A 20,512-nucleotide genomic window follows, 5' to 3' on the forward strand; every position below is an offset into this window, starting at 1 on the left:
CACTGTGGGAAATCCCAAGGCCACACTCTCCTACCACCAACACAATTAGATGCCGAAGACCAGGCCGCTTTGAAGAATTCCCAAAGCATAATGTCAAACAACACACCGCCTGTCTCCTACCACCTGATATTCCTTAAGACACCACCAATTGAACAAATGAATGCACGATGCCACTTGCTGGGTGGAAAAGTGTCTCTATCACAGAGAAACAAATTCAGAGCTCAGTCATTTACATGAAGCTCCGGCCTTTCGAGGTAAAGTTGTGAAACTGGCAAAGGAGGTACTTTTTCAAAGATTGCTGGCACCCACCCTTACTTGCTTGCTTTCATAGCCATGGATAAACACAAGTCCCGGTAGAAAGATTATTTCATTTCATTTTACTTTATTTGTTTATTTATTTATTTTTGCTTTTCAGGGCCACCCCCCCCCCAGCCTATAGAGGTTCCCAGGCTAGGGGTCCAATGGGAGCTTCAGCTCCTGGCCTAGGCCACAGCCACAGCCACGCGGGACCTGAGCCACATCTGCAACCTACACCACAGCTGAAGGCAATGCCAGATCCTTAAAACACTGAGCGAGATAAGGGATCAAACCCACGTCCTCGATACTAGTCAGGTTCGTTACTGCTGAGCCACAATGGGAGCTCCCAGAAATGTTATTTTGAAAGGGGGACCCTCAGAGCCCTCAAATACTTCCAATGGTGATGCTCAGTTTGGCATCTTTACTTAGAATTTCCATGCAGCCACTGGTATTGTGAGGGAGACTGAAGAATCATGTGGTTGTGTGTTTTTACCCCCCAATTACTATTTAACTTGCACAACAGTGCTTGCAAAATGAGTGTGAAAAATGAAAATTGAGTAACAATTAGAGGGGAAGAGATATAATTGTGTGATTTTGGACATCCAGCACAGAGTGTCAGTAGTAAGAGCAAATTAACTATGACAGTTCAGGCATCTGACCCACATTGGGTCCATGGCTGGAGAACCTGAAATGCCAGGAGCTATAATTGTGAAAGAGCTGAAAAGATCAGACTTGACATGGGAATATATGAACCTATTGTCAAGTCCATAGGCTTCCTCTGGTAGAACTATATAATGCCGTTAAAGAAATCTCTAGGCATTGTCTAGGCATCCAAGAAAAATGCAGACCTCTGTCTAACTCAGTGTATCATTTTAGCATGCCAAAAGTCACTTAGTAGTCAGTCTTGGCCATGATCCACTTATTCACTCATCCATTCAATTCATAACCAATTCTTGAGCACCTCCTTTAAAAAGCAAGCAAAATACTAAGCCTTGCAGATTCAAAGATAAGTAAGACATAATCCTTGACCTCGAGAAGTTCATGGTGCCGTGTACTAAGTATCACCGAAAATAATGGTCATTACAGAAAATAGTGTTGTTGTATAGAGCAGGAGAAGGTTAGAAATCGATCTGCTCTGGGTGTCAAGTACTCTAAATATGCTATTGGTAGAGAGATAAAAGTCAACAAATAATTACACATGCAAATCTTTCAAGAAGTATGTGTTTACTGCCATTGTGACTCCTTTAATTAGAAAATCAAGAAGTTCCCATTGTGGCTCAGTCGTTAATGAATCCGACTAGGAACCATGAGGTTGCAGGTTCGATCCCTGGCCTTGCTCAGTGGGTTTAGGATCCGGCATTGTCATGAGCTGTGGTGTAGGTTGCAGATGTGGCTCAGATCCTGAGTTACTGTGGCTGTGGCGTAGGCTGGTGGCTACAGCTCTGATTCGACCCCTAGCCTGGGAACCTCCATATGCCGTGGGAGCGGCCCAAGAAATGGTAAAAAAAAAAAAAAGACAAAAAGAAAAAAGAAAATCAAGGCCATTCCCACCTTAGTGGACCAACAGAAAAGAAACAGTGGATTGAAGTGAATTAAGTGTTTAGTGCAGATTCAACAACAGAGTTGATCTGAATTAGTAGAGAAAAAATTCTGTATTTATTCTTTAGGAGACAGTGTTTGGTGTTTATGACCCAATATTCCACTCTACACAATTGTTTCAACTGTGATTTCTTTGATGTCTATAACCCAAGGTTGTGCCCTCTATACATGTGGCCAGTGCTGAGGGAGGAGGCTGCTGATTTTCGAAAGGTAAGATGAAAGGTGATGATGAAGAGCACCTGTGCTGGATAAACAGAGTTTTTTATTTTTTATTTTTTAAGCCAGTATGAATGTAATAAATGTCATCACTTATCACTGCGGCGACTACCTTTTGGTCTTTCTTTGGAATCAGAAAAATGTCTCTGACCACCAGTCAAAAAGTCATACCTCCCCAAACCCTAAATTATACTCTATATACAGCAGCTCATCGTCCCTGAGATTAAGAAGAAAATTTCAATATCATTGTTTTCCTGATTTATTTTTGCTTAATTTTCTTGGCAGAGTTTGGATTCCAAAAATTCCTTTGAAGCTCTTTTAAAGGTCTCAAACTCTTTTTCCCACTTTGAACCAGAAGACATCCTTTCCTAAGATGGAAGGAAATTCCTACTTCAAAAACAAGGTTTGACCATTCAAATCTGGCCCACCTTCTAAAGGACAGGCCTGACTATAGGGATACATTCATGAGATGCATTAACCACACATAACTCCTGGAGTGATCTAGAGGTGTGAGGTTGTATGAATTGATTGTATTAATGCTTTGCTACAACACTCTTTCACACAATCTCCTGAGCTGATGCTCAGAATGCACTTGGTGCTCATTTTATGCAGATATAGATATAGACATAGACATAGACATAGACTAAGATAAGTAGTCAGTGACACTTAGACCAAAGCGATTGCAACACAAAATAGCTCTTGCAAGCAAAAGCTGCAGTGGGACTGGAAAAGTGAAGTATATAGATGTGATATGGGAAAGAATTAAAAACAGCAACTAGCATTCTAACAGGGAAGTATCTTAGAGATTATACAGGTCCCCAATTTTAAAAATAAGAAAATTTAAACCAAGAGGGGGAAAAATCAATATTTTGCCCAGGGCCACACAGTTCAGACTAGAGTAAAACTAGAGCAGGGTCTTCTGATTCTTTTCCCAGGACAGTTTCCTCTGCGATGCATCATATATTTAAAGAACAGTGATGGTTAAAGGATGACATATTTCAGAGCAGCCTCTGCATTAACACACAATGCTAAAAACCACACATGCGCAATAAGGGAATTCAAAGAGAAGATCATCCGTGACCATGGGGATGATAAAGCAAGATTATATGAAGCGATTGTCTCTGAGACTAACCTTAAGAGAACTTGAAGATGAGTGCTAGTAAAGGAAGGAGAAGAGTATTCGAGATAAGGCGATTCCAGTTCGTTCAGCAAGCATCTATCTAGTGTTTTCTACATGCCCCACAACTGTGTTGCAAGCTGCAAATACATGGTTAAGTAAGATAAGATCTCCTCCTTTCAAAGTACCCAGCACACACACAATGGATCAAAACTCTGTTGAGGGAAGGTAGGATGGAAGACTCTTCTGGAAGCCAGGAATAAGTAAATCGGATGAAAAGTTAGAGAAAACATGGCAGAGGTAGGACTATCTGAACTACCTTTTGAAGGACAAGTTTTCTTTATTTTTTTTTTTAATTTTTTTTTGTCTTTTTTGCCATTTCTTGGGCCGCTCCCGAGGCATATGGGAGGTTCCCAGGCTAGGGGTTGAATCGGAGCTGTAGCCACCGGCCTACGCCAGAGCCACAGCAACACAGGATCCGAGCCGAGTCTGCGACCTACACCACAGCTCACGGCAACGCCGGATCGTTAACCCACTGAGCAAGGGCAGGGACCGAACCCGCAACTTCATGGTTCCCAGTCGGAATCGTTAACCACTGCGCCACGATGGGAACTCCCAGGACAAGTTTTCTTTAGCTGGACAATGACAGTAAGCAGGGAATTCTTGGGACACAAAGTATGATGTCCCAAAGCCACATATCCCTGGAGAACTCCAAGAATGTCTGTGTGACCAGAGGAATGTGTCTGTGTGAAGGGTGACACCAAGGGAGGCTGAAGAGGATGGACAAAGACCATGACCCATAAGGGTGGCAGGGATGGGCTCCAGGAACAAACCAGCATTGGTCTGCCAAGCTTTACTTACAAACTGCTTCTGTTTCCTCCACCCCTTAGGTGAGTCTGAGCCGCAAAAAGGGTTAATGCCGGCGGGGAAAGGGCCAGGTGGGGGCCAGATCGTGTTGGGATTTGAGCGCTCCTGTGCTATGTTTGAACTTAATTCTGAAAAGAGTGAGAATTACTGAGGCATTTGAAGCAGGGAAATGGCATGATCAAATCTGTGTTAAAAACATCAGTTTGGCAGAAGAGTGAAAGATACCCTGGCAGGAAAACAAACGGGCAACAGGGAATCTAATCAGTAAACTGTGACCATAATCCGAGTTATCAGAGATTTGGACCCAGAGTAAAACAGGGGCGATGATACAGAGATTCAGGAGATAGAGGCTACAGGACTTGAAGTCTAAGGGAATGTAGAGGATGAGAAAAGAAGGATGGAGGAAAGAGGAGTGATTATATCATCTTGTCTAACTTTCAAGGAGAGGGTGATGTGGTCGTTAACTGTTAAAGCATCTTAACAGCATATAGATGATAATCGATGCCCCGGACGTAGATGAAATCTTTCAAGGACTATTTTGAGGGAGAAGGAAGCTGAATGGGGGTGCCCTTGTGGAACTAGCTTTAAGAGACAGGGTGGGGGCTGTGAAGGGAGCTGGAAAAAAAAAAAAAAAAAGAATTGGGAGGAAGACCAGAAACAAAGTACGGAAAATGTATCAGGAATGAGGAAAATGTGGTGTGGAAAGAAATATTGTGAGAAGAGTTTAGCTGGAGCAGAGACCAGGTGAGGGATTCATAATAGTCCCTCATAAAGTCCAGTTGAAAGGAGGATTTGGAAACCTGGCTGAGGAGTTTGTGTTTGATAAAGAGACCATTGTGGGGCTAGTGAGCCAGTGGATTTTATTAGCAGCCGTGATAATAACATCTTTTGCAGGGGGTTTATGCTATTTTTGAAGTTCTTTCGCATTCATTAACGTTCTCGCGTGGTACTCAACCTCTCTTAGAGGGAGATAGGGCAGGACTAATTATCCCTACTTCACAGATAAGGAAACCAACTCCCGGAAAAGGCTGCATGATTAGACCTCACTTACATAGCAATTAGGGCAGAGCTGAGACTGGAATCCTGATGTCCTGTTCCTCCATCAAGGGCTCTTTCTAATTTGCGATCTGGCTCAGGCTTTCTGAAGCCCAGCAGAATGTGTGAGACAGTCTAGAGCCCTGAGGAGGAGAGGCACTTCCTGTCTACCCCTCTCCTGACTTCTCCCTGAGGATCAGAATTATGGGAAGCCATTAGCCCCGTCTGGCATCTTGAGAAAAATCCAAGGGGCCCTCCCCCCCGGACTCTGTGCTCCCTCCAGCCGCTCTGGATGCCCTCCAGAAGAGTGGAGCTAGCAGCCACTGCCGCTAGTTTCCACATCCTGCCTTACCAATGGCAAGCAGCCACCAGACTAGACGTGGGGCGAGCAGGTCTGCTTTAGAGATCACTTCAGGCCGACTCACAATTCTGCCTGGTCCAGTTAAGAAGGTGAAAACAAAGCTCCATTCTTCCAAGCATCCCTGCACGGGCCAGTCATCACAGCTCTGCCATGGAGCTATATACACTCTCAGGTCAACCCCCTCCACTCAAATGCACACACTTGGTCAGAAAGGTTGACAGGTGAGGGACGGAGGGAAAGCTGTGATGCACATGGAAATCCATTCCTGCCACCATAAAAGAAAAGTGTGTAGCTTTTTTCGAAGTGTCAGAACTTTTGGGAAGAATCCAGAGCTCTATACAGTCAAGTGCATGAATCTGGAGCTAAAAGCCCTGAACGGTGTCTTCTCTATGAAAAAAAACTCAAAATCTGGACAAGAGAACTCCAGCCTTCTGGTTTCTGCTGTGTGTGATTCAGGGGTTAATAAATCTGGAGATCCAAATGGATTCCATTCCTCCATCTTCAATGAAAACTTTTAATGGCTTAAAACTAGAGGCCCTAAGTCCAGGTCAATGTATAAAATAACCAGTAAAACCTACCCAAAGCTTTGGTTGCAAAAGCAAATGAAAAAATATACAAACTTACCAGCTGGAAAACCATATCAGGCAATCGTAATCTATGTCCTGCTGAATCAGAACCGGCGAGAAAAAGAAAAGCTAGAACCTGGAGAGGAGGCCCACCAGACAGGATAAGTGCAGGTCTGTTCTGAGTCCCAGGAACAAGCAGGGGATTGAAATTCAGAGCAACAAGTGAGAACAAAGTACAAGAAAGCACAGGGGAGGGGCTTCTGGGAATATGAGGTGAGGCTCCTACAGTTGTCTAGGAATCCATTGCAATAGGGGAGCTGACATCTTTATATTTCTCAAATGTCAGGGGGGCCTCCTACCTATAACCTTGGTTCCACTGGGTTGCTGAACTAGAGAAGGAAAGAAAGAAAAAAAAAAAGCATCATTTTAGCAGCATCAACCCTACAGCCAGAGGGATCAGAAATTAATCTTCAGTCATAGACTCACTGTTCTAAATCAGTTTGGCTGAGGGTAAATCCTGAGCACAAAATAGCTCATTCATAGCATTCACCCATTATTGCTGGGTTGGTCCAGTCAATATAACCAGACTTCTAATTTGATTTCCTGTTTCCGATTCCAGTTTCTATAGAGTAGGGATCTAGAAACTAAGGCCCCAGCCAAATCCTGTCTTCAACCTACTTTTATAAATAAGGTTTTATAAGAACCAGGTCACATCCATTTGTTTAAACTGCTTTTGAGCTATGATGAGAGTTAAGCAGTTGTGATAAAGATTGTATGACCTGCAAAATCTAAAATATTAATATCTTGCACTGTGCAAAAAGTTTGCCAGCCCTGCTATAATGACTAAGACTCTATCCTAAATGCCATCACACAGAATGAATGCCATAACACACCAGGGACTGCTCTTTGAAGCACTGCCCGCCGGGAGCTGTCTCCCTTCCCATCCCATCACCCTCTCTCTAGGTGACAGCATTAAATGGATAGAATGCTGAAGTCAGGTCCTAGATTTCAACCCTTTTAGAGAGCAAGTCTGGTCCAGATTAAGCTATGATGTGCCACAAGCACAAACTCAGCCTTTCCTTCTCCAGAGCCCACCCGAGAAAAGTCCCCTGTGCTCCAGAAGGTGGACTTTTAAGGATTACACCAGTGAGGTCTTTGTCTTTTTATTAAATTTAATCCATGAGCAGAACCTACAGAAGAGCAAAGCAATTGATAAAGATGAGATGAGAGTATTTCTTTTTCTGCCCTTACAAGTAGCCTTGGCAGTTGGCTATGTCTCATAACCAAAGCTCCCAGATTTTGCTAAATGGTCCTCTCCAAGAGTTTTTTAGGTGTTCTTATTTGTTCGTTTGCTTGCTTGCATTTTGCCCACACCCAAGGCATGCAGAAGTTCCTGAGCTGGAGATCAAATCCATTCCACAGCAGGGACAATGCTGAATCCTCAACCCAGTGAAATGCTTTATCTCTTGTCATTTCCCTAAGCTAGGCTTATGATTTTTTTTATCAATATCTTCTAAATTACACAATTTTATTTTTTTTTTATTTTTTGTCTTTTTTTTTTTGCTATTTCTTGGGCCGCTCCCACAGCATATGGAGGTTCCCAGGCTAGGGGTCGAATCGGAGCTGTAGCCACTGGCCTACGCCAGAGCCACAGCAACACGGGATCCGAGCCACGTCTGCAACCTACACCACAGCTCACGGCAACGCCAGATCATTAACCCACTGAGCAAGGGCAGGGACCGAACCTGCAACCTCATGGTTCCTAGTCGGATTCGTTAACCACTGCGCCACGACGGGAACTCCGATTACCCAATTTTAGATCATTTTTTTTAGGATACAATTTTAAGGTGCTAATTTTGTTTTGGGGTTTTTTGCTGTTTTTTTGTTTGTTTGTTTGATTGTTTGTTTTTGTCTTTTTGCCTTTTCTAGGGCCGCTCCCACGGCATATGGAGGTTCCAAGGCTAGAGGTCTAATCGGAGCTGTATATGCTACACCACAGTCCCAGCAATACCAGATCAGAGCCACATCTGTGACCTACACCACAGCCCACGGCAATGCTGGATCCTTAACTCGCTGAGCAAGGCCGGGGTCAAACCCGAAACCTCATGGTTCCTAGTCGGATTTGTTAACCACTGCACCATGACGGGAACTCCAAGGTGCTAATTTTGGGTTGCCATTTATCTCCTCTTGGAAACCTAACTGGTATAGTAATTGGGATCAGAATCCTATAAAACAGACCCAAAATATAGTCTTTTGACATGGGGTTGTTTACAGAATTGAGGCAAACATAGACAACCTCCAGTTGCAGCCACCCAAGCCTTGAGTAATCCACAATCTTGGTGACAACAAAATTGTTCAAATTATCTCCAGTAGTGTGCATGGGATGAAATGCATGTAGATGGCAAACTGGGATATTGAGGGGCCTAAAGCCCTTAGCGTTTAGTTAATTTTAGTTGGTTTAGTGGGTTTTCCTAAAACACTTAGTTTTAGGAAGTCACCTGTCTTCCTCTTATGGCCCTAGAGAGCCAAAGGAATAGAGAAAATAAGAAATTAAAAGCTATACAATTAAGAACACAGTGAGGAAAATCACAAAGCCTAAGGAAAACATAGAAAAATCCCTTCACCTCCTGTATGTGTATCAGCTATTACTGATTAATCCAGGATGTAATCGTAAAAGAGGCAAAATAGCATTTCAGTTTGGAGCTGAACTCCACCAAATCTCTTCCACACTGACTGGGGAAAAGTAGAACCCTGAGGCTGAGAAACTTGAACTCCTAAATCTGCTTGAGTCAATTTTACAAGCAAAAGAGACTTCTTCCAGCCATAGCATGAAGGAAGAATTTTTCCCTGCATAAAATTTGTTCAATGAGACAGTACCTCACAACTGAGTCAATTTTTCTAAAGCCCTTCACCAGCATCCTCTACTACCTTCGGGTTCATAGTTAAGAGCTAAATTTCAATAGGGTCCAGACTAAGAAATATCTGGTCTCTTCTGGGATGAGATAGCCTATAAACAGAAAAATTTATAGAACTGTGTCATTCTTAATCACCATAAGCCTGGACTTTGCAGGACTAGGTTCTAAGTTCATGAAATGGCAGACAAATTAAAGTTATGATTAGCCCAAACTCATTGAGATGTGTTTATTTACCTAAAGTTGGCTCAAATATATAGGATTGGCATTAGTTAATGGCTAGGTGGTCTAAAGTTAATGAGATCAAAATGCCAGAGCTTTCCTGGTATATTGTAGAGGACGATGAAGGCACTAGTCATACTTTTTATATTTTTCTGATGTTTTGACATCTTAGAGCCTTGCAGACCCAGGGAGAAATTACCTTTCTGAAGGTTAAATGATTCCTAAAGATAGCAAAAAAATTGCCTTTAAGCATACCTTTGATATGCCAATCCACCAATACAGAGGACGTACCCCCCAAACATCTCCTTCATTCTCACAGACCAAGCCAATATTCTCCCTGCCCCAAAACACCCCAGAGCTAGGTACATGACAACTAGGAAGCACCCCAATAGCCCAGAGCCTGCAGAAAATATGCAAACTGTCCAAGCCTAAGCTTTTTCACAATACCTACCCTCCCTTGTCTATGTCTTCCCTCAAAACTACAATATAGGCTCTGGATCATGCTTTCCCTTTGCTCCTCTGCCTCTTGACTGATTTGGTCCTTCCTCAGATGACCCTACATGGCATGGCATGCCCTCTCTTCTTGGGAGCTGTGAATAATAGCCTTTCTCTTGAGGCAGTCTTCTCATATCTGCCATCTCAACATACTTAATTAAAACAAAATCCCAGGTACATTTTAGAACCAAGACAGAAGACTCAAGGAAAGAGGAGCAATAGAATGAATCATTTTTGTGTCCATCTACCCTCTAAACAATATCTCATTGGAAAATTCAGAAAATACTTCCTTCCTATTATGAAAAATATTATTGGTTGTAGGAGAGGGGGAGTGCAAATTTTCCTGAAGAACTCTAAGTAGTGGTCCTCTGCAGATTGGATGGAATCCTGGTGACTGCTATATTGGGTGGTCCCTGACTTTAAAGAGGATAATGGGATGCTAGAGTGGTAAACCAAATAGCAGCACTTAACTCTCAAAGTAAAGGTACATGGATTTGCCAAAATAAGACAAGCAGAATTAGTAATTACAGTGTACTGACCCGAGGAGATCTGTGGCAACAGTTAACTGACTACAAGTTTCCTAGAAATAAAATAGGTAAGCAGCCCACTAAGATATTGCTTGGCACATAGAGATCAAGAGGACAGAAATCTAATTTAAGCATCAATAGTGAGGATTCATAGCCTAAGGAGCAAGATTTCCAGATCTAAACCAGCTCATACACCTGGTTCCATTCAACAAAGGAAAGATAGATACTTTATTCAACAGGTGATGCCAACTGCAAATGTGGTTTTCTTGGCCATGACCCCAGCACTTGGAAGTTCCCAGGCTAAGGGCTGCACCTGCACTGTAGCAGTGACCCAAGCAGCTGCAAGAACAATGCCAGATCCTTAACCTGCTGTGCTAAAACGGAACACCACAGATGTATTTTTAAAAGTAAAACTTTTAGTGACTAAATCAACACAGATTGTGGAATCTGATGTGTAACTTTCAACGTAACAAATGCATTTTTTCCTTATTCCCATCAGTTTTAAGAAACAATCAGAAATATTTTTTTCCTTCACATGACAAGGATAACAGTACATGTTTGCTATCTCACCTCAGGGCTATATAAATTTTCCTATTTCCCATCATGTAGGCTGAAGGGAACTTTATTATCTTAAGGTCAACAAAACATCTAGGCGTTCAGTGACATTGATGTCATTATGCGCATCGTACCTGTGGAAATTACTACAGATTTTCTAGAGTGCAATTGGCAACAATATACACCAAAGCTAAACTTAACTATTACAGGCACTTTGTGATCCAATTATCCTATATTAGCATTTATCTTTGAATTTATTCTAATATAATAATTGATAACATGCAGTTAGATAGGCAATCAAGAATGTTTATTGTATCATTGCTCCTAAATGTGGCAAATTGAAAGTACCAAATATCCTAAAATGAAATAATTTAAATAAACTATGAAATAATCATACTTTAGAACACTATACAGGCATGATGAAAGGATAGTATAAATATATCTATCGATCTGGGAAGTATTTCTCAATATGTCAGATGGAAAAATATGTTATAAATTAGTTTCTATAATATGATAATATTTTATCATAAAATGCTATTCTTTTAAAGTCTTGAAAGAGATATACTAAAATATTAATAAATGTTATATTCAGGATTGTAGCTTATCTTACTTTATCCCGGATATAAGTGAATTTTTAATAATAACTATATATGACATTTACAATAAAAAATAAAACCAATTTCAATTTGACAAAAGAGTTAACTTTCCTGAATTTGAGTCAACTCCTGAGAAAGGACGGCATCAAAGCTGAACATGCTGAACCTTTGGAGAATTTTGCCAAGCTTTATGTAATCTCCCTAATAAAAGACTTAGGCCAGCAAGCAGGGCTGGACTGCACTGCACATAATGACTAAGTGGACCCATCTGCAGGAGCCAAGAGGGAGTGGGGCCATAGTGGGTCTGCCCTTTGGAACCCCTAACTTGCATGGATAGGCCAGTGCATCCACAAGGTAAACAGAACCATAAGGAACCGGAAATTGTGAATACAAGTGAAGAACGCTCTAGACGTGCCTTCACGATTTAATGACTCCTGGTTCGCAAAGAAATCAAATGCAAGGTTATTTCAACCGTTGTAGATACCTCATTAAGATGACTTTGATCGTGCTATGTACCAGGCACTATTCTAGACACCAGATATAAGATGAGGAACAATATAGAAAGATGAAGGGGTGGGAAGGAGGGATAAAGTAGGAGTTTAGGATTAACAGGTAAACACCACTATTTATAAAATAGATAAACAACAAAGACCAGGTATGGCACAGGGAACTATATTCAGTAGCTGGCAATAACCTATAATGGAAAAGAATCTGAAAAAGAATATATATATATATAAGCAGAATCATGTTGCTGTACACAGGAAACTTACACAACATTATAAATCAACTATACTTCAGTTTAAAGGGGGGGGGGGCAGGTGGATAGAAAGATGGAAGTACTTTCTGCCTCCATAAAGCTTGTGCCCTAGCAGAGTACAGTAAGGCAACAGGAACAATGACAATGCAGACTAAGTGACACGAAGGGGTGAGATGGCTGTGAGAGGCATAAACAAACAACTCTATGTTGGGAAGGGTTCCAGAGAGAGGTAACCTTTAGAATGGCATCTGAAAAGTAAAGAGTAACTTACTCTTAAAAGGAGAAAATGCATAGAAGGTGATGATGGGGAGAAAGAGAAATGAGTCTTCGAGGCAGAGGAAATCCACAGTTATCTCGTCTTTCTTTTTTTTTTTTTTGCTTTTTAGGGCTGAACCGGCAGCATATGGAGGTTCCCAGGCTAGGGGTCAAATTGGAGCTGTAGCCACCAGCCTATGCCACAGCCACAGCAACTCGGAATCCAACCCACCACAGCTCACGGCAACGCTGGATCCTTAACCCACTGAGCCACTGAGCAAGGCCAGGGATTGAACCCTCATCCTCATGAATCCCACTTGGGTTCGTTCACCACTGAGCCACGAAGGGACCTCCTAGTCAAAGTTTTATTCTGCATTATGAATCTTTCTTTAAGTCCTCTTGCTGGAATATCTTTAGCCATAATGAATTGCTTCTTCCCAAGGTAGTCAAATCCATTTCCAACAGCTCTAGTTTTTGGAAAGTTGTTCTTTAAGAGCCCGCACATTGCCTTCCTATAAATTCCATCCATTGATGTATGTCTGCACTTAGAAGTTGTACGGAATGAGTCAAATCACTCTTCTACCTAATATTCCTTCCAAAGTTTGAAGCCCGTTATCAGATCCTTTGCTGGCTACTCCTTCACCAGCTCTTTTCTCTTGCTTTTTCATGACCTAACTTCAAATACCTCTACATCCTAATCACTCGCCTCTAGACACACTCTAAGATACCAAGGTCCTTGATAAATAATACAAAACAATACCAACCCATTCAACAAACATTCATTGATTACATAGTACATGACAGGCTGTTTTCTAAGCTCAGGTAAAAGCACAGGAAATTATATACCCAGAGTCACTTGACCTTGTGAAGCTTATATTCTGGTGTCTTAAGAGACAGAAAGGGAGAGAGACAGAGGCAGCGAAAGGGAAAGGGGGAGATTAAAACATGAATATCTATCTCTAAATCCATATCTTTCTTAGGGTAGGTTCCTAAAAGCAAAATTCATGAGTCAAACAGCAAGCAGGTTTTTCAGGCTTTTAATACATTGTGCAAAATTGCCTTCCAGAATGTTCTCCCAATGTCATTCCCCACCAACAATGTGTGTGATTTATAATTGCCACCTACTTCATCCTTTTACTTATTTTAAAATACTTCCAATTTGGTTGGTGAATAATTACATCACATTTTAATTTAAAACTTCCATTACAAGTGAGCCTAAACTTTTTTGCATTTTTGTGAACTGCTTCTTTATATCTTTGCCCATTATCCTGAAAAAGCATTTTTGTTTAGGGAAAATATTTGTAAATACTTTGCCATATAATAAGGATATTAGCCTTTCTTTCTCCTATATGTTAAAAATTTCACTCTCCTATATGAAAACCATCATTTCCTAAATTCTAATGACATATTTTTGTCAAAAAGTTGTTTTTAAGCTTTAGTTTTTTTGGTAGTCAAATCTTTTCATCGTTTTCTTCATGCTTTCTGGTTCTGGCTTTGATATAATTCTTGGAAAAGTCTTTCCTTTTGTGTCATATAAATCTTCATCTATAATGATTTTTGGTCCTTCTATGAATTTTAAAAACTAATAATATTTAGGTATCTATGATTTATTTTGGTGAATGGACTAAGCTGGAGATCGTTAACTGTTTTCCCTTAGAAAAAAATCCAGTCATCTCACTAACATTATATCCTCATTCGTTTTTAAATGTCATTGATCCTTCTACCTATCATTCTATCTGAATAGGTCACACAGAAATCCATATACTTTTAAAAGCATGAAGAATCGGCCACGCTGAGCCCACATCCCTCCATAGCTCTATTTGAGGAGTGGCTGCCTCTGCTGAGGATGCACAAGCTCTCCAATTTGCCAATTCCTGCTTTCCTTGCACACGTGCACTTACCATTCTGGCTCCATGTGGCACAGGATTTTGGAATTCTGTCCTAGAATATGCTCCTAATATGCAAGGCTTGTCCTTTAGGACCTCAAACATCTGCATTTTCTAAATATCGTTCAGATACTAGTAAGACTGCCAAAACCTCTGGCAACATCAGCAAAACAGCCATAAATCTGGGGAAGAGCATCTCAGGTCTCAGGTCTTAGAGACTGGTCCCTTACAGAAGTGGATGCCCAAAGTTCAAGAGGCTTCTACACCAAAGGGAAGGAGTCTCCGCAGCTGCTGAAATGTCAGGCTGCTGTACAATGCAGGTGTCTAATTCACCTTTACAGAATAAAATGGAAAATACAGATAGATAAGAATTGCAAGTCAGTGATTTTTTTTCTCTTATTCGTTTATGTATTTCCCCTATATATGCACCCAATAACTGGTAAAAGGATATGATGGCTAATATGACAAATCAACTTGGAGGGTTTTTTGAATGAGATTAACATTTGAATGGGTAAACTTTGAGCCCTTTGCCCTCCGTAACGTGGGTGGGCCTCATCCAATCAGTTGAAGGCCTGACTAGACCAAAAGGCCCAACTTCCCTGAGCAAGAGGGGAGTCTCCAGCAGATGGCAGACTTGACTGGTAGCACCAACTAACCTGAGTCTCTGTCTGCAGCCCTTCAGACTAGAGCTGTACCACTGGCTTTCCTGGGTCTCCAGGCTGCTAGGCAATACTGCAGATTTGGACTTTCCAGACTTTATACCTGCATGAGCCAATTCCTTATACCACACACACACACACACACACACACACACACACACACACACGCAAGCATACACCCCTTTGGTTACATTTCCCTAGAAAATTATGAGTACTACGGACAAATTTTACCAGGAAAAGAAAAAAAAAGTCATCACCCTCCATCACCAAATTAGCTCTTCAATTCTCTAGGCTCTGAAAGAATGAAACACAAGAGAAACAAGTCTTAGGGAGAAGAAAAAAATTACAAAATAAAATAAAATAAAACTAATTTGTACCCATTGCAGATATCTGAGCATCTGTAGGGCATCAGACAATGATGGACATGGTTACTGAAATGGAAGAGGTAGACAAAAACCAGCACACCCTAAGCAAATTATTTTACATTACTTTTCAAATATCAAGTCCTAATGGTGATAAATAAGAGGCTGAAATGCCTCCGAGGCAAGTATTACTGGACTGTGCCAGAGCCTGGTGATAAGAGTTATGTGAGCCACAGACCCGAAAATTCATAGATGTTTGGCGTATGTTAGAATAGGACCACTGGACAAGAACGGGACTGCTAACGAAACCAGGGAGAGTACTCCATCTTTATAAAAATCTTATTTAAAAAAAAAAGAAAGAAGTAGAAAAGAAAAATGTAGGAAAGAGCTCTGCTGGGTTCTTTGGTGGTTGGAAATGCACTGAAATTAGAGTCAAAAGATGGCCCTGTCATTTCCCATCCATGTGACCAAAGGCAAATTACTTTTCCCATCTGTAAGATAACTGGAAAATAGTTCTAACTCTAATAAATAAATACCGTAAATTATAGAAATTCATCTAAGACAGTAAACTTGCAACTAAGATCAGATTCCTCATTCCTTCCTTTTGATAGTAATGTTAAAATGGATACTGTGATATTTTCCTTCTGAAAATAGCTCGGACTAATTTTGAACTCAGTTTCTCCTCAGCAAAGACCAAGTCCATTTGGAGCCTACTACTTCCTCTTATTTATTTTTTTTTAGCTCTTTAGGTGCCCAGACTAGGGGTCGAATTGGAGTTACAGCTGCCAACCTACACCACAGCCACAGCCACAGCAACAATGGATCCAAACTGTGGCTGCAACCTACACCAGAGCTCACAGCAACACCAGATCCCCAACCCACTGAGCGAGGCCAGGGCTTGAACCCACATGCTCATGGGTACTAGTCAGATTCATTTCCACTGCACCACAGTGGGAGCTCCTACTTCCCTTCTTTTTACAATATTGTAATTTTTATATCGGTATCCCTTCAGGCCTTTCTCTGATGTGTCTTCCACAAGAGTCAGAATTACTTTTTCAAAAGACAAATTATTCACATCTATTCCTCAAAGGGTTCAAATCCTCTCATTGCTCTTAGGAAGGTGATGGAATGAAGAAATTTTCCTCTACCCTTCCAGGTTCCTCTGGCTTTTTGCATAAGAATCCATTTGACATGAGAGAGATTCACAGGAAAGAAAATTTTTAAAAATGTAATCACATATGTACATGGGATGGGGCCAGAATAACTAAGTAACTCACCAAAATGACTGAAACCCTCATGTTAAATCACACCTTCCGCTCAAGACAAAAGAAGATGTTGGGGTTAGTGATTTGGGACCTCAAAGGGCTGGAAGGTAATGCACATGAAGATGGGAAAACAGATTTGGTAAATCGTTTGCTGGGCCCTGCAGAGAATTCCCCCTCACACCCGGCCTCACCCCTCCCCCTAAATCTTTTAGGCAGTTAAGGGGAAGGTCAAAGTTTCTTTTTGAGTCTTTTGGACCACAGGTGTTTGCAGCTTGAAATAATTCTCATACTAAAGAGACATTTTGGGGTGGCAAATATTGCTCCCCTATAAGGGATTAAGGCAAAATTTAGAATAGACTTCAAGACCCCGAACCATCCATCACCCCACCTACCCATGGAACCACACCCCCCGTAACAGCCCCTCACATTGCTGCACTGTATCTACTCTATTTTCCTCAGTCGTTCATCCTCTCTGGTCCCCTCCATCCAGGGACCCTCTGCATCCATCCTAATTGTGATAGGCTCGGGGGCTCTCTTGGTTACACCTGTCACCGTTGCAATAGTTCGTATGTGTAATTACGGGATGCGCCATCTTGCCACGTAGACCGTTAGCTTCACTTAGGCAGGACTTACTTTTTCCCCCAGTTTTATTGAGATACAATGGATATATAATATTGTATAAATTTAAGGTCTGCAACTGTCTTGATTTGATACACTTATAATTTGCAAAATAATTAGCACCCACAGAGTTAGCTAACACTTCCATCATGTCACAAAATTACCATTTCTTTTTTGTGGTGTAAACACTTAAGATTTATCCTCAGCAAATTTCAAATATATAATGTAGTATTATTACCTACAATCACTATGCTCAACATTAGACCCCTAGAAGGGAATATATGTTTTGTCCACTGTTTATAGTCAGTGCCTATCCTGTAGTAGGTACTCAGAAAATATTGCTAGAAAAGCAGATGAATGAATAAATGAGCAAATCATAAAAAGATAGTTCTAAAATGTGCTGCACCATTTCTGATTTTTTTTAAACTAGAATATGCTCAGATAGTTGGTGTCTGTCTTTCTTTTGAATGCTTTCCTTAGAAAATATATAGAGTTTATTGACTAATTTTTATTATTTTTTAAACTTTTATTCCACGTTAACACATAAGCATTATGTGTTGTGTTAAAAAGAAAAAGAATAAAGATGAGCATTAAAAATGTAAAAGCAAATCAAAAAGGACTCTAGTACTTAAAGATGATTAGCACTATCTGAATATGTATTTTTCTGTTTTCTATGTATTTTTAAGCAAAACTGGAGATATACTAGTAAATTTCTGTAACTTGGTTTTTTCCACTTATCTGAATATCTTTCCATATCAATGAGTAGTTTCTATATCATATTTAGTGAAGATTTGGTATAATTTTACTTGGCTGGGACATAATTGGTTTTTAGAATAGGGTAATTTTTTTTATTTTGCAACTAAAATTTCTCGGCTAAGAATCTTTGAAGATAAATTCTTCTGTTCTGACTTTGTTAAATCAACAGGTGTTAAGTGGAACTCAGGTTGTCGTGCCGCAGGAGAAACGGAAAATGAGATTATTACTCACGGGTCCTGGAGGAAGTACAGGGCACACGTAAAGGGTCACACAGGGAAATCAAGGCCAGGTGCAGGCAGAGAGGGAGGCAGGACCTGGGGCACCTACCGTGACAGGTCCATGGATGACGTGCCAGGGGGTTTTCAAACTAAGGCAGGATTCACCAGCTCAGACCAAAGAGAAGCAGGATCTGGTTAGCTCCATGGGAGGTCTCACAAAACGGGTGCCCCAGGGCAAGGCCCTGGGAGGTGGGGAAGACTTGATCACAGTCCTATCAGGGACTTATATTTGCTTGTGACTCTCCAGGCTGTGGTCTAGGTTAAACCTTGTATAAGGGGGGCCAGTGTCAGTTTAAGGCCCCCTATGGGCCAATTGATCAAAGAAGTTAATGCCAAGGCAGCAACACCATGAAGTAGCTCAGCTGAACCCTCAACACATTGTGAACATACTTCATGTTTGGGGGAATAAATTCTGATATTTAGAAATGCTGGGTCAAAGGGAGTGCACATCCTAAAGCTTTCTCCATACACTGCCAAAGTGCCCATTAGAAAGGATGGATTCTTGCACAGCTCTGCCCAAGGCAGCCTGCTTCTTTGCCCTTTTGCCAACACTGGCTAGCATCTGGTTTTGAAATCTTTGCTAGTTTGAAAGATAAAACATAGAGGTTTTGGGTTGGATTTGCATTTCTTTTTCTTTTTCTTTTCTTTTTCTTTTTTTCTTTTTTTTTTGTCTTTTTTGTCTTTATAGGGCTATACTCGCAGCATATAGAGGTTCCCAGGCTAGGGGTCTGGTCGGAGCTGTTGCTGCCAGCCAACACCACAGCCACAGCAATGCAGGATCCGAGCTGTGTCTGCGACCTACCCCACAGCTCACGGCCATGCCAGATCCTTAACGCACTGAGCGAGGCCAGGGATAGAACCCACAATCTCATGGTTCCTAGTCGGATTCGTTTCCACTGCACCACGATGGGAACTCCTGGGTTTGCATTTCTTTGATTACATGTGGCTGCACATTACTTCCTTTGCAATTCTTCCTTTGGAACTCTTCTCTTGTGAGCTAAGTTGATTCTGTTCTTGAGGATACAAGGCGGTGGTTCTGAACGTGGACTCTTCTCTGGTGAGGTCTCTGAAGGGGGAGGAGCCGTGTGGGTTTCTGTCCCTGTGTCCTCAATGGTTGAGCAATGGACTTCCGATCTGCTGTGTCTCCTTAATTCCCATCCCAGCTTTCCACCAGGGATCACTCGTGGCCTCTGTCTGTCTCTAGCAGCTGCACTGTCTTTATCTACTTCATATTTTACTTCTAATCTTCCATGGGCTCAAATCAATAAATAAACAGATGGGGAAAAAAAATAGAAAAATAATCAAACTGGTTAGAACGTTGCCAAATAAAATGTACAATTAACTTGGGAATTCACTCTGGGAGCTCATCTCGCTGCTCAGAGAACATTGAGTTCTGCTTCTGGCTATTGACTGTGCTGCAGAGAAAGGATATTCCCAGGTAAACTCGTCTGAATGACTAAGAATCTTTATTTTTGTCCCTTCCATGGGAATTCTCTGAGCTCTTAAACACCACAAGACTCTGGGAAGTTTTGAGTCAATGACTGTTGGGGAAAAGCCCCAATTAGAGCCCAGAAGTCCTGGGAATCGCCAAACACTTGTCCAGGAGAAAGAACCATCTGGCCAAAACAGGGGGAATTATAAGAACTTCTCTCTGCCTTCACCATGGACCCAGATGAACAAGAAAAAAATTCCTTCTACGAAGGATTTACCATTAAATTTAGCCCCTGACTTTCAGACACCTTCAGTGCATAAATAGGCTAAGATAGACTGTTCTGAGAGCTTTCGAAAAAGAAAGTCAGATAAACTGTAACAAATTTGAAAATGAGCCAAAATAATTAATAGACACTGTTTCATTGCTGTCTTGTTTCTCTTCCTAATTAATATTTATGCACAAACATTCCAGAGATGTTGCTGTTTGCTTAAGAATACGCTCTTGCAATACTGGTGGCTACAGCTGTTTGCACAATAGGAATTCATTGCGAAGTCTAAAATGGACAGACTGACACCCTGGTAAATAAATTTCCTAAAGAGGAGGAGCTATGTGTCTTTTTCTAAATAAATAAACAAAACAAGTAGAGTAACAACTACATAGGTGGAGAAGTATCAAAAGTCCTAAGATGGGATTTGGGGAATCAAAAGTGTGTTATGTTTTTCTATTCGAAGAGCTGTCACAGGATGAAGAATGACCAGACGGTGAGGTCTTGTTCCTAGGGGAAGGGGCAGGGGTCTATAGGAGGGCAAAGCCTTTTGCAGGAGGCAGTGTTTGTGTTGGTAGCAAATGCTGAATATCTTTACAAGGATTTTGTTATGA

The 20,512-nt window shown here is 41.3% G+C and overlaps 1 protein-coding gene across 1 annotated transcript in view; it reads right to left on the reverse strand.

The window, feature by feature from the left end:
• The window catches only part of LOC106504847 (uncharacterized), a 317,961-nt gene that overhangs the window by 69,058 nt on the left and 228,391 nt on the right, over positions 1–20,512 (reverse strand). The window lies entirely within an intron of this gene.

The sequence above is a fragment of the Sus scrofa genome, chromosome 9, assembly GCF_054392235.1.
Source record: "Sus scrofa isolate SSC_HxYL_T2T_F1_AM1 chromosome 9, Sscrofa_HxYL_maternal_Yorkshire_Landrace_v2.0, whole genome shotgun sequence".
In the NCBI taxonomy this organism is placed as follows: domain Eukaryota; kingdom Metazoa; phylum Chordata; class Mammalia; order Artiodactyla; family Suidae; genus Sus; species Sus scrofa.